Below are 11263 nucleotides of genomic sequence, written 5' to 3'. Positions count from 1 at the left end.
GATTTCAATGATCATGATCAGCTGAGATTTGAAAATGAAGACTTAAATTCTGATACTGAAAATCCTGACACTCTAAATCCTGATACTGCAAACTCTGATGGATTAAACTCTGATGTTATTGAAACTGTGGTGACTACGCCAAAGGAAGATGCACCTATGCAGGGGGAGCATACTCAAGATACAACCATATCTCAAGAAGCATCAGAATATACATCTGGCTCTTCAAGTTCTGATTCGTCAAGTTCTGATAAGCCAAGTTCCGATAATTCTGAAAACTTAAATTCTGAAGAATCCAACTCAGATAGCATAGTTTCAGGGGGAGCATCAGAAAATGTTGATGAAGATAGCATGGATCATGGGGGAGCATCCAATTCTAAAGAAAACCTTCCATCTGCAAGGAAGTGGACTAAATCACATACACCTAACTTAATAATTGGAAATCCTGATGCAGGTGTTAGAACTAGAACAACTACTTCAAGTGAATGTCTTTACAATTCTTTTCTTTCTCAGACTGAACCAAAGAAAGTGGAAGAAGCTCTTCAAGATGCTGATTGGGTGCAAGCAATGCAGGAAGAGTTAAATGAATTTGAAAGAAACAAAGTCTGGACCCTAGTGCCAAGACCAAAGAACAGATCTGTTGTTGGTACAAAGTGGGTATTCAGAAACAAAACTGATAGTGATGACATAATTACAAGGAATAAGGCAAGGTTGGTTGTAAAAGGATATTCTCAACATGAGGGAATTGATTATGATGAAACATTTGCACCAGTTGCTAGATTGGAAGACATAAGGATATTTTTGGCTTATGCTGCTCACAAAAAGTTTACTGTCTTTCAAATGGATATGAAAAGTGCTTAAGGCAAGGTTGGTTGCAAAAGGATATTCTCAACAGGAGGGAATTGATTATGATGAAACATTTGCACTAGTTGCTAGATTGGAAGCCATAAGGATATTTTTGGCTTATGCTGCTCACAAAAAGTTTACTGTCTTTGAAATGGATGTGAAAAATGCTTTTCTCAATGGAGAATTGGAGGAGGAAGTATATGTTGAACAACCTTCAGGCTTTGTAGATCCCAAATATCCTAATCATGTCTACAGGCTTGATAAAGCACTTTATGGCCTTAAGCAAGCTCCAAGAGCATGGTATGAGACTTTAGCTCAGTTTCTTCTGGAAAGTGGATTTAACAGAGGAACTATAGACAAAACACTGTTCTACCTCAACCATGGAAAGGACTTACTTCTGTTTCAGATATATATTGATGATATCATCTTTGGTACTACAAATGACAGACTTTGCAAGAAGTTTGCCAAACTGATGCAGTCAAGATATTAAATGAGTATGATGGGGGAACTTAGCTATTTTCTGGGCCTTCAAGTCAAGCAGAATGAAGAAGGCACTTTTATTTGTCAAACCAAGTACACCAGAAATTTGCTGAAGAAATTTGGAATGCAAGATTGTTCAAGTGCATCCACTCCCATGGCCACTGCAACAAAACTGGATAAGGATACTGGTAAATCAGTAGATATTACTGATTACAGAGGTATGATTGGCTCGTTACTCTATCTAACTGCTAGTAGACCTGATATCATGTATGCTACCTATCTTTGTGCAAGATTTCAAGCAGATCCAAGAGAACCTCACTTAACAGCTGTGAAAAGAATTTTTAAGTATCTTAAAGGAACAGCTGATCTGGGATTGTGGTATCCTAGAGAATCAGATTTTAAACTAATAGGTTACTCATATGCAGATTTTGCAGGTTGCAAACTTGACAGGAAAAGCACAAGTGGAAGCTGCCAATTTCTTGGAGGCAGATTGGTTTCTTGGTTTAGCAAGAGACAAAAGTCAATTTCCACATCAACTGCAGAAGCATAGTACATTGCTGCAGGAAGCTGTTGTGCACAGATTCTTTGGATGAAGAATTAGTTACTGGATTATGGGTTAACATATTTTAAAATCCCTATATACTGCGATAATCAAAGTGCTATTGCTATGACAGGTAATCCAGTTCAACACTCAATGACAAAGCACATCAGCATTAGGTACCACTTCATAAGGGAACATGTGGAATTGCATTTTGTTCTAATAGATCAACAACTAGCAGATATCTTCACAAAACCACTGTGTGAAGCTACTTTTACAAGATTGGTAAATGAACTTGGAATGGTTTCAGGTTCTTTCTCTAAATCTGCTTAACTCTTGTTCTGATGCATCAGACTTTATGATCAATATTTACAGAAATTACTCTCTTTGTGTATTCTGTGCTTAATTGAAAATTGCTTAAGTTCTGATTGTTGTCTGATGTGAATTTCTAAACTCTGATAGTGATATAATTGTTTATGTGACTATTCAATCCTATGAGGATAACTGTGCTAGATACTGACCTAGTAGTCTTTAATAAACTAGAGATCCCATGTTAGAAGTAATTATTTATATGGAAATCTATTGACACAAGCAAATTCTGATATTGAGCTTAGTTAAGTTTACTTTGTCTATCTTATTACTAAGTCAATAACTAGAATAATGCTTCTCATCTATTAAGTTCTGATGTTAGTAAATCTGTTGAATGTACTAAGTGTTGATAAACCTCACTTATCAAAAGAAAAAGGAAAAGAAACAAGGAATAAAAATCAGGTACTCCTTTGAGATCTAGAGTAAAAATGTGGAAGGGACGACCCAAGTGCATTGCTGGTATTAAGTAATATGCATCAGAAAAGCAAATAATTATTTTTCTTGGTGACTTTTCACACTCTATGATTACTGGAGAAATACTCTGATAAAAGCATAAATTCTGATAAGCAGTTGTGACTCACTTACACTGAGAAGCCACTGTAAAATGGAATTTCAAAAGATGCATAAACTAAGCACAAAACAGTTGAGGTGGACTCGTGCATGAACTCATTCAAAAGTAAACTTCAGAATAATGACAGATTTTTAGTAAATTTCTTAGTTATGCCTTATTTCTAAGATGTACTAAAGTGAATCAAACTTTACTCTTTGTCTGATATTTTGCTTAATGCACACACTTACACTCCATATGAATGATGAAAATTACTGTGGCGTTCAATGTTATTTTAGATGAACAGTTTATGTGTCAGATTACATAAATTCTGAGGACAAGTTCTGCTGGAAGTTCTGATGAATAAGTTCTGAAGAACTGAAATCAGAATTTGTGTGAAGAATCACAGAAATAGCCATTCACTTTTCGAGTTAAGAAATCATGTTCTGATGACTGTTAAGTTCTGATATAAGTCTAAGTGCTGATATTAAATTCTGATCCTCTACTTGACTTATTTCTGGTTAAAATCTAAAACAGTCTTATTTTAAATCAGAATATGTACGGGTGAGATATTAACAGTCAATACAATTAGGGTTAGTGAAACACGTACATGCACAGTAATATTTACTTATTTCTTGTGCGCATTAAACCCTGTTTTACTCTTCCAATGACTATTTTTTTTCTTCTTCCCAGTCTAGGGAGACGAGGTAGAATTATTTCTACCTGTCAGCATTAAATTTCCTTGCGTCTCCTGGCATTCTATTTCCTATATAAACCAACACCTCAAATCAGCCTACACATCATTTCTTTTCTTAAACACTCACTCTCTTTTCCTTCATATCAACAAAATTATGGTTAACTACAACATGTTCTTGAACTATGAGACCTTCAACATGGAGTTGAGCTGTGCGGACTGGCAGCAGGAATGGCATGTTACTACCATTCCTGATGAGATTTGGGACTCGGTTCCCCAGGCGGTTCTCACACACCTCCTGTTCTTTTACATGGACTACCATCGCCATCTTGAGCGATTGGAAGAAGAAAGGCTGGAAGCTCTCCGCCAACAAGAGCGAATCATTCGACTCGCTATTCTTTTTGTAGAGAGTCGGAAGAAGAAATAATTTGTTTTCTTCTTCCTGTTTTTCTTCATCGTCAGCTTTGTCTAGCTTCTTAGCAAAGGACAAAAGCTGTTGATGTTGGAGTTTGTAGCTTAGGACAGTCTTGTAATGTTCTGATGTAAATTTCAATTTCATGAATGTATTCTCTTAATATATTAATGGAATTTTATATCTTTGCAAGATTTTGTCTCTGAGATGTTTGCAATTCTACTGCATTTTTAAATCCTGATGACCATTTTAATTGATGATATAAATTAAGTTCTGATTCTGAAATGTCAGTACTTGTTTACTTGATTTATTTTTTGGTCATTCTCACACTTTATATTTTTTTTTCCAGAAAATGGGTTTTGCAGTAAAAATGATTAAAAAAGTGGGAACTGTTTAAATTTTGAATTAAAACTGACTTACCTCAATTAATGGGATTACTTGGTAAGTGGAACGGTTTTTCCTTGAAAAACTGCATGTGATAAGTAATGATTACTGTTTTCCCGTGCCCATTAACTATTCATTATTGCTGCATGTCTGACAGGTGTCCAACGATTATTTTTTTTTAACCATGTATAAGTAAGACAGAGAGAAGATTATACAATCTTTTATTTACTTTTACACTTTATCTCTCTTTCTTTACTTTTACTCTCTCTCATCTCCTGACGATGTTTTTCATACAGACATTTTGTCAAACACCTTACAAGCAAACTTATTTCGCAATTTTTCTTATGGCACCTAAGGATTTGATCATAGATGGAGCCAAGTTCGTTCCCAACAACTATGCTGCCATCTTAAATCATGATGAAGCTCCATCTGAGTTGTACTTTGTGCAAGATCTTCTTGCACACAGTGAAATTGGGTATGCATTGACCCAGCCACCAGTCTTTTCAAGCCAACAAGTTCTGACATTTTGGCGGACTGGGTATTCTGATAATGGTGGTGCTACTGGTACTCCCAGCATTGTTTTTGAAGTGGATGATTTTGAACATGTGGTAACTCCTGGAACAGTTCGCAAGGCTCTACGTTTACCAGAAGGCTGCATTTTCTCAACACCGGAGGAACCAGTTCTACAGCAGCTCATGGCCAATTTGGGGTATGAGAAGAGTTTGGCTAAGCTTGGACAGTTGAAACAAGAACATATCAGAAAGGAATGGAGCTTTTTCTTCGACTACATCACTAAAGCCTTCGGGAATAAGTGTTTCAACTTTGATGTCATTCCAATAATGAGTCAGCACATCGAGTATGCTATTATTAACCAAACTCATTTTGATTTTGCAAGTGTTGTGCTAGGTTTTATAGGGGATAGGATGACAGAGGATAGGAATGTTGTCTACTTTGCTAGATTCTGTCAGCTTATATATAATTTCTGTTGTGTTGATAAACCCCAACCTACCACTGACTTATTTCCACCCTTTAAACTTGCAAAACGGGCTTTTAATGACTTGGTAAATGCTGATCTTAAGAAAACGGTGGTTAGACCTTTACAGATTCCCCAGTCTGTAAAACAGATCCTGGTAAATGCTGATCCTCAAACCTATAGATCTGTTTATCCTGATGTTCAACCTACCACCACATCTCAAACACCACAACAACCATCCGAAAATACCACTCATACATCTATACCTCAATCCTCTATCAGAACATATCTCAAACCTTCACAGATAGCTCAACCTTCATCCTCAGCACCTACTGTGAAGCCTTCATCTTCCAAGCCCAAGAGGACAAGGATTGTCCCTCAGACACCACAAAAGAGAAGGAGGACTGTTCTGAGAGATGAGTCTGATAGTGAGGAACAGGTTTATGCATCAGAACCTGTTATGAAAGAAGCTGAGAAGGTCCCTTCTCAGAAGGATTCTAGAATTGGGGGATCTAAGCTTCTCAAAAGGCTTAGAAGAATGATTTATACTGAACCTCCCAAGAAATCCCCACCTTCAAAGAGATACAAGAAACAGAGAGCTAAAAGGGCCAGCTTCAGATGATGAGGAAGCAGCAGCTAAGGAAGGGGATCAGGAATCTCTTATCTCAAAAGAACCAGAATTTGTTGAAGCTACTGCATCTCCTTCTCCATTGTCCCCAACTCAGGAAGCTGCTACCGATAAGGCAAACACACCACCTGTGTCTCCTGTACATGAAACTTTATCTCCTGTAGACCCAGGCATAAGTGCTGAAATTGATATTCACAACCTGGTTGTGCCTGAGGTTCTCTACTTAGAAGCTCCAACAACAATTAATCCATCTACAACACCTTTTCTGCATCTAGATGTTGATGATCAGAATATAGGTGAGCATCAGGATATGGCTGTTGATCAGAACTTGGAAACAGATCAGCACTTAGAGGATGATGCTGAAGCCTCAATTGCTTCTCATACTGTTGTTTTATCAGAAGATGCTGATTCTGTCAGTTTTGATGCTTCAAATGCTGATACTACTGGTGATGCTGCTATAAATGAAGATGCTACTGCAGCTGGTCCATCAGGACATGCACCTCAATACACTATTCATAAAAGTGAACTAGTCAAGAAGTTTGTTCGAAGAGAAGCACTAGTACCTTGGAGTGAAACTCCTAGAGGACAGGAGTGGACTAATGAATGAAACTCAGTTACCTTTGTTCCATCTGAAAAAATTCTTGCTGAGCACTTGGAAAAAGCTGATGAGATGTTAATTAATGATGATTTCAAGACACAACTTCGAGTCACTGCATTGAGTACTAGACATCTGCAAGGTCTCCATTCAACAACTCATGCAGAGTTACATAAAATTCAGGAAGAATTGCTCAAGTAAGAAACGGTTAAGAAAATTGAAAAGAAAACTTTCTTCCAACCTACCTTTGACAGAGTTGCTTATATTGAGAAGACCCAAGAGAAGCAACAGTCTCAGATTGATGATATTTTGAAAAATCAAGCTTCTCAGCAATCTCAACTCGATGAAATCCAAGCCTCAGTGGAATTGCTTGTCTCTCTTCTCTTACCTGCTGATGCCAACAAGGGGGAGAAAGTAATTAAGTCCAAATGCAAAACTGATCAGACACTGAAGGGGAAGGATGATGAAAAAGATGACCAGGGAAACTCTGGAATGGGTGGAGGTCATGGTCAAGGTAGAAGTTTCTCATCAAGAAGAGCTGAAATTACAAGTCAGAGGACAAGTTCTAATGCTGGAAAAAGAATTATTTCTGCTACTGGTAAAATGATAAGTTCTGATGAACTTTTGGATCTTGATGAAGAAATATCAAGAAAGCTATTTCTGAAAGAAAATCCAGGAATGGACTTTGAGAGTCTGATGGAAGAAGAAGCTAGACTTAAGTCAGAAAAAGTCAAATCTAAATCTGAAGCTTCTGTTGGTAAAAAGAAACTTCCAAAGGCCAAAGGCATTGTGATAAAAGAAAGAACAAATCCTGAAGCAACCAAGGCTAAATCACAATTACAGATAGATCCAAGGTCCAAGGGCAAAGAGAAAGTTGGTGAACCTATCAAGGTTTATGTGCCTCCTGTGGATGAAGAAATTACTGTTGAAGATGCTGATCTTGCTCTAACTTCAAGAAAAATTTCTAAGACAACCTCTGACATGGCTCAAGTTGTTCAGAGTAAAGATATAGTTAGTTCTGATATCTCAAAGAAGCAAGTAACCTCTGACATAGCTCAAGTTAACTTGATATCAGAAGATAAATCAAAGGAAACCTCTGACATTGCTCATGTTAAACCTTCAAAGATACTCCTACCAGGATTTACCAAAGCCAAACGGACTCAACCTTTGAAGACTGTTGTAAGTGGTTTTGAAGCAAGAGTGGTTACTGGAAAGGAAGCAAGAGATAAATCTGGATTGGGTAGTGCTGATGAAAGAAGAATACAGAACACAACCAATGATCCAACTTCCTTAAGTGAACCAGGTATTGGAGCAACTCCTGAAAGATTGAATCAACTAGAATCTGTACGGATGGTTTACCATACCTACTTGAGAGAACACATCTTGTTGTACTTCATGACAGATGGTAGGGTTTATCATATAAGGGAAAATGCCATTCCACTGAAGTATTTTGAAGAATTGGAACATGCATTATTCTTACTTCAAGTGAATGACAAAATAATAGAAAGTGCTGCAAACTATTTGAAGAGTCAAATTCAGAAACAGAAAAGGCTTTATTCTGTTAAGTCTGACAGCATATATCTTCCAAAGTACAGAGATCACAAGGGTGATATTGTTGAGATGAAACCTAACTCTGCTAAGATTATAACTTCCTTTTTGGGTTACAAGGCTGTGGAATTCAATCTTGAGTCTGACAAGGCATATTTGATCAGACTGGATCAGGACATAGGGAAAGCTAAAATTAATGATCTCAGGGCTGCAATCTTTCAAACTGGTGAAGATTCTGCAGAAATTAAAGATGCTAAAAGGAGGATGATTGATGAACTCAGATATGCTGAGAGATGTTTGTTAAAGAATTATCTCAGAACAACTCCTGACATCAGAGAGATCAGAAAGTGAAGCCAAGTCAAGATCTACAACTGCTCAAATTCTGATATGTATACAGACTGAAGTTGTTATCAGAAGTTAAAGTTGGTAAAACTTTAAGGACTGTAAGTTGTAGTTATCTAGTCAAATTCTCATGCATTTGTACTTAATGTTTTTGACATCATCAAATATCTGTTAAACTTGTATATTATGTTAATTTACAAGTTGGGGGAGATTGTTAGATATATTTGATAATGTCATGACTAATATGATTTATGTTTAGTTTTCAGATCTTACTTAAACAGGACAAATCAGTATTTAACTTAAATCAACACTTATACCGAAGTCAGAACTTAAGTCATCAGTACTTAAGGTTCAGGAGATATTTATCAGAAGATAATATCAGGACTTAAAGGAAATATTCAGATAAGGAAGGTAGCTGATTAAAGGAAAAGAAGATCAAGACAAACGTAAGAAGAGATATGCATGAAGAAGGAATTCTATGAAGAATAGAATACTTGGAAGAAAAGATATCTGATTGATATATTTTAGGAAGCAGAATTATATTCCATATCAATTAGCGATTATCTTGTAACTGTGTAGTATATAAACACAGACATAGGGTTTACACTATAAGTGTTATCATTATCGAGAAGATTATTCATTGTAACCCTAGTAGCTCTCGTGATATTTGTTCATCACTGAGAGAGGACAGTTCCATACTGTAACAGAGTTTATTGTTTTGAATAAAGTTTATTTTCTGTTACTTGAGTTATTAGAATTCGATTTGATTGTGCTATACACTGTATTCACCCCCCTCTACAGTGTGTGTGACCTAATATGATACATATCTTAAACTAAACAGATAAAGTCCTATCTATCAGACGTAACAGATATATGCTCCACATTATAAGGAACAGAACAAATCCTCTAATGCTGACTGTCTTCAAATACTGATGTCATACAAATTCCGATGACATACCAAATCCTGACGGTACATCAGATCCTGATGACATCCGAACAGTCAGATCCTGAGTTTTTTCTGATCATTGAGAATTCAATATGTAACATCATGGCTCATAAAGAAGTGTAGCAGCTTAGAGTTGAATAATGTTGTTCTAGGAAAAATGTTCAAAGTCAGATATTGATAAGTCATAGATCAAGGAATATCAAGAAGTACGTCGAGAAGTCTAAAATGAGTTGTAAAGAAGTCCCAAGAGATATAGATAAGTCAATCTGTATGTGGAGAACTCAGATATTGATAAGTCAAAAAGTCCATGTAGAGAACTGGAGATATCGACAATTCAATTCTTCATGTAAAGATCTAGAGATATCGATAAGTCAAATACTCATATAGAGAACTCAAAATATTGACAAGTCAAAAGCTTATGTAGAGAACTGGATATGTCGACAAGTCATTCTACTTGTACAGAACTGGAGACCTCAACAAGTCAAATACACATGCAGAGAACTCAAGATATCGATAAGTCATTTTACTTATCGATATGTGACAACTCTACAGAACAAAAGAGATCTCGACAAACTGCTTCTTAATTCAGAATGCAGACAACTTGAAGATTCAAAATTATCAGTCAACAAATAATTCTATCACTGAATTGGAAAAACTATAAATGCAGCTTGAAGAATACAAGATCAAGGGTCAAGATTCTTTGGACAAAGAAGGGTCACATACCCACTAGATTCTGCACATATTTGCTAACACTGGAAATGAAAATGTACAAAATAGCTTTAAAAACCGTGTTAGTCCATTTTAGTGCAAGTTTTGTAAACCTGTGCACGTTGATCTATAAAGCATGTCACTGGTACTTTGTTTAGGTGTAACAAACAGATCTAGGAAATATCTTGTATTCTCTCTCAAGAATTGTAACTGTGTTCTTATCTTTAAGAACACAAATTTGTAGCAAAACAAATTTGATTTTAATAAATTAAGTGCGTTTTTAATAATCTTCCTGTGTTTTTACATTTAAGCATTTTATCACTACAAGTTCATACATTTGCTTTGTTCCAAACAACCAAACACTTTCACAATAAATTAAAATTCAAGAAAATACATTTACCCCCCTGTGTTGCATATCATACCTAACACCTTTCCTCTTTAATGGCTTTTTCTTCCAGATTTCTCTCTTGGGTTTTCCTCAGCCTTGAGTGCAACTTGTCTTGCTTTAGGCCCTTTCCTTTTACTTTTCTGTTCCGTCTCTAGTTCATGAGTCTTTAGCATTTCATAGATCTCATCCAGAGATGTATCTTCAAGATCATAGTTAACCCTCAAGTCCCACATTTTTCAAGGAGTGGAAGAAGAAACTTCAAATTTGAATCTTTGAGATCATACTCTTTGTCAACAAGTGACAAGTCATTCAACAATTTCTAAAATCTGTCATAGATTTCAGTCAAAGACTCATCAACTTTTGAGTCAAAGTGCTAATACTCCTGAGTGAGTATAGTCCTTCTGTTCTTCTTGATAGCAGTTGCGCCTTGACACTTAACCTCCAAAATGTCCCAAATTAACTTGGCTGTTTTGCATCCAATCACCCTATTGAACATAACACTGTCTAGACTGATATGCAAAAGATGTCTGACTTCTTTATCTTCTATTATTGATTGTTTTCTGAATCTTAAATTATTTGTGTATCAAGAGAAGACTCTGATACTAATTGTTAGAACTTTAAGTATACTGTAGAGAGGGTGAATACAGTAATAACAATCAAATCGAATAAAGTACTCAACAGTGAAGAACCGTTTTTATATTATGAATAAAAACTGATTACAATACTCTCTCAAACAATGAACATATATCCTTGAGAGCTGCTAGGTTATATGTATGATAATATAATGCACGACACATCTAGTGTAAACCTAATTCGTGCTTATAAACTGCACAGTTACACAATCAATCTAGTTGATATGATATACATG

The sequence above is a fragment of the Apium graveolens genome, chromosome 5, assembly GCF_009905375.1.
Source record: "Apium graveolens cultivar Ventura chromosome 5, ASM990537v1, whole genome shotgun sequence".
In the NCBI taxonomy this organism is placed as follows: Eukaryota; Viridiplantae; Streptophyta; class Magnoliopsida; order Apiales; family Apiaceae; genus Apium; species Apium graveolens.
Note: the sequence above shows the minus strand (reverse complement) of the source record.